Raw genomic sequence first — 4,786 nt, forward strand, 5'->3', positions numbered from 1 at the left:
ACCTCTTCATCCAGTTTTCCATTCAGAAAAGCACTCTTGACATCCATCTGAAATACCTTGAATCTCTTGTGAGCAGCATAGGCCAGAAAGATTCTGATTGCCTTCAATCTTGCAACTGGGGCAAATGTCTCATCATAGTCAATACCTTCCTGTTGTGAGTACCCTTTTGCCACAAGCCTTGCTTTATTCCTTGTAATGACACCCTCACTGTCAGTTTTGTTTCTGAACACCCATTTTGTACCAACTATGGATCTGTCTTTAATTAGGTCTTGGTACTAGGGTCCATACTTTGTTTCTCTCAAACTCATTTAGCTCCTCTTGCATTGCTTGAATCCAGTCAGCATCTTGAAGAGCTTCCTCCACCTTTTTAGGTTCTGTTTGTGACAGAAAGCAATGATGTAAACACTCATTTGCTGTAGCTGTCCTTGTTTGCACACCTGCTTCTGGATTGCCAATTATTAAATCAGGTGTGTGAGATTTTGTCCACTTCCTAGCATGTGGAAGTTGACCATTTTCATCATTGGATCCTCCCCCTTGATCCATGCTCTCCTGATTCTGTTGATTATTCTCTGTAGCTCCCCCTAAGTTTGTGCTATCAGAGTTTGAATCAGTATTCTCTGATGAGTTTGAGTCAGCATTCTCTGATGAGTCTTGGGTAGAGTCTGGAACATTTTGATGCTCCCCCTCAGCAATTGCTTCATCATTATGAACTTTTAAAGTTTCACCAGAGTTTGCTGTATTTTGGTCACAGTCAGAGTTTGACTGTTCATCAGAGTTTGTTGAATCAGAGAATATTTCTTCATTTTCAAAATGCAGTTTTTCATGATCATCCATATCTGTTAAGCCCATGATTTTCTTGTCATCAAATGACACATGTATGGATTCCATGATCACCTTGGTTCTTAGATTGTAGACTCTGAAAGCCTTTGTTATCAGAGGATAACCTACAAAGATGCCTTCATCAGCTTTTAAATCAAACTTGGTAAGCTGTTCTGGATGAGTCTTCAAGACAAAGCATTTGCACCCAAATATATGAAAGTACTTCAGATTTGGCTTCTTTTTCTTCACCATCTCATATGGGGTCTTGCCATGCTTATTGATCAGTGTTGCATTTTGAGTGAAACAAGCTGTTTGAACAGCTTCTGCCCAGAAATAAGTAGGCAATTTAGCCTCATCAAGCATAGTTCTGGCAGCTTCTATAAGAGTCCTGTTTTTCCTTTCAACTACACCATTTTGCTGTGGTGTACCAGGTGCAGAGAATTGTTGCACTACACCTCTTTCTTTGCAGAACTCTTCCATTGTTGAATTTCTGAACTCAGTTCCATTATCACTTCTAATGATCTTAACTTTGTCTTCAGATCCATGATCCAGTTGTTTCACATGATCCATCAGATGCAAGGCTGTTTCATCTTTAGAGTGAAGAAAATATACCCAAGTGTATCTGGTATACTCGTCAACAATGACAAGAGCATATTTCTTCCTTGCAATGGATGGTACATTAACTGGTCCAAATAGATCAACATGTAGAAGATGATATGGTTTCTTTATTGAGAATTCAGTCTTACTCTTGAAGGATGTCTTTCTCTGCTTGGCCTTTTGACATGAATCACATAATCCATCAGATGTGAGTAGTGATTCAGGGAGTCCTCTCACAAGCTTTTTCTTTATAAGCTCATTTATAGAGTTGAAATTCAGATGTGAGAGCTTCTTATGCCACTTCCAACTTTCTTCTGCAGAGATTCTTGTAGATAAGCAAATTGCTTTTCCTTCAGAGTTTGTAGGCAGGTGGATTTCATAAATATTTCCATGTCTGTGAGCAATCACTGCCACCTTGCCTGTTGACTTGCTTACTATCTCACTGTGTTCTCCATAGAAATCAACATGATATCCTCTGTCACAGATTTGACTGACAGAGAGTAAATTGTGTTTTAGCCCTTGAACAAGAGCTACATTTGATATGATGACATTTCCAAGATTGATGTTGCCATATCCCAGAGTCCTTCCTATGTTGCCATCTCCATAAGAAACACTTGGGCCAGCCTTTTCCACAAACTCTGACAGCAGGGCCTTATTTCCAGTCATGTGTCCTGAACATCCACTGTCCAAGACTAGAATATTCTTCCTGTTGCCCTGCAATCACAAAGACCACTAATTGTTAGTTTTAAGGACCCAGACTTGCTTGGATCCCTTGGCCTTATTAAGTTTGTTAGCTTTTGCAGCGGAATATTTATTATTATCAGAGTTTGAGCTAACAGACTTTGCAACAGAGTTTGTACTAGAAACAGAGTTTGTACTTGCAGAGTTTTTATTAACCTTTAAAGAAGGTTTCAATTGATAATAATCATAATACAAACTATGATATTCTTTGCAAGTATAAATAGAATGCCATAAACTACCACAATGAAAACATGGATCTTGTGGTTTATATCTAATACTACTTTTTCTAACTCCAGACTTTGTAGGTAAAGAGTTAATGTGCTTGTTTTTCCTGCAAAAATTAGCAAGATGATTAGTATTACCACAGTTATGGCATGTCTTCCTAGGTGCATTTGGAACAGGCATGTAGTTATTACTCTTGTCTATACCAATCTTGCCATTTCTATTTTTCCTAGGCTCCTTGTTTTTGTCATCAGACTTTACCTCTTTAAGCTTATGTTTAAGCTGTTTCTGAGTCATTAGTCCTATGTTAACCTGTTTGGGCTTATCAGATTTTAAATTGTTGTTAATCTCTGATTTTGGTCTATTCTGTTTAGACTTAGAGGATTCAACAACAAATTTAACAGGTTTAACCTTAGGTTTTTGAGTTTTAACAAACTCTGTTTTTGATGACTCAGCTTCTGAGTTATCAGTGTAACCTAGTCCCTTCTTCCAGTTTCCACTACCTAAGATATCCTGAGTAGTTTTGCCTGAATTAGTCCATGTCTTAATGATTTCCCTTTCCTTAGCAAGTTCTGATTGAAGAGATGCATACCTCTTTAATAATTCATCTTTGACAATGACAGCATCATCTCTTTCTTTCTGAACTTCCAACATCTGAACTAATTCTTTTTCTAGATAATCATTCCTTTTCTTTACACTTAGAGTTTTAGATTTTAATCTTTCATTTTCTAAAGTCTGATCTCTAAAGCTGGTATGCAAAGTTTTAAGAAACAATCTTAACTCAGTTATATCTTCAGTATCAAAGGCAAGAGTAGAATGAGGTACCTTTGCAGTAGATTCAGAGTTGTTGTCAGTGTTTGCCATCAGAGCATAATTGACTTCTTCTTCTGAATCAGATGTATCTGTCCAGTTTCCTTTCTTGGTGATAAAGGCTTTTTCTTTTTCCTTCTTGACTTTCTTGCATTCAGATGCAAAGTGACCCTTTTCACCACAGTTGAAACAGGTATACTTGTCAGCTTTTCCAGCTTTCCCTTCCTTGCCCTCATTCTTCTTGAAGTTCTTCTTATCATAAACTCTGTCAGAGTTTCTGTCTTTCCTTGAAAAACTTTTGCCTTTGTTGAACTTTTTGTAGGCCAATTTCTTGAAGCTTTTCACCATCAATGCTGCTAACTGCATCATTTCATCATCACTGTCATCAGAGTCTGAGACATCAGAGTTTGAGTCATCAGAGTTTGATGACTCAATGTCAGACTTTGTGACATGAGCTTTTCCTTTGTTCTTAGCAGCTTCCTCTTGTACTTTCAGAGCAACAGACTTTGATTTGCCTCCATGACGTTTGCTTCTTTGCTCCATCTCAAGTTCATGGGTCTTCAGTCTTCCAAAAACATCATCAAGAGACATTTCTCCAAGATCAAGATTGTCTCTTATTGTGGTAACTTTCAAATCCCACTTTTCAGGAAGAGCCAGAAGAAATTTGAGGTTTGAGTCTTCAAGATCATATTCCTTGTTCACCAGAGATAAGTCATTCAGCAGTTTGACAAATCTGTCATACAGATCTGTCAAGGACTCACCAGACTTTGAGTCAAAGTGTTCATACTCCTGTGTAAGGATTGTTTTTCTATTTTTCTTTATGGCCTGAGTTCCTTGACATCTGGTTTCCAGAGCATCCCAGATTTGTTTAGCAGTTTTGCACCCAATCACCCTATTAGACATTGCATTGTCAAGGGCACTGTGCAGAAGGTGTTTCACCTTGGAGTCTTTACCAATTGACAGGATGTCCTCAGGGGTATAATCTTTCTTTTCTTTTGGAACCATCTTCTGAGGTTCATCAGCAAGCCCAACAGAGAGCTTGGTGGGCATATGTGGTCCATCAAAGATCCTGTCAAGGTATTCTGGATCAACAGAGTCTAAGAATATTATCATTCTCTCTTTCCAGACTGGATATTCAGATGCCTTAAGGATTGGAACTCTAAAGGATGAAGCTTGTGATTTTTCAGACATGATTGTGATTAAGATCTCACTGTAGTAATCTTAACAGAGCTGGCTCTGATACCACTTGTTAGGTCCTATAAACTCACTATATAATATGATATAGTGATCACAATCTATAACACAGTAAGACAATATGAGAAATTGGAATCAATAAACTCTTATATTTTACAAAGCTTTTATGGTTACAAAAACTCTCTCAGTGATTTATATTGTATCACTAAGAGCTGCTAGGGTTCTTAACAATGTACTCGATAACTCAACTCATATAGAGTAACCCTAATCTGTGTTTATATAGACACAGTTACAAAATCAATCTCTGATTTGATATCCTATAAATCAGCTAATAAATCTATCAATCAAAGATTGCTACTGTTTTCTGTTTGGTTTCCATAGTCAGCAAATCACTCCTCCGCTT

The sequence above is a fragment of the Daucus carota genome, chromosome 9 (genome assembly GCF_001625215.2).
Source record: "Daucus carota subsp. sativus chromosome 9, DH1 v3.0, whole genome shotgun sequence".
Taxonomy (NCBI): domain Eukaryota; kingdom Viridiplantae; phylum Streptophyta; class Magnoliopsida; order Apiales; family Apiaceae; genus Daucus; species Daucus carota.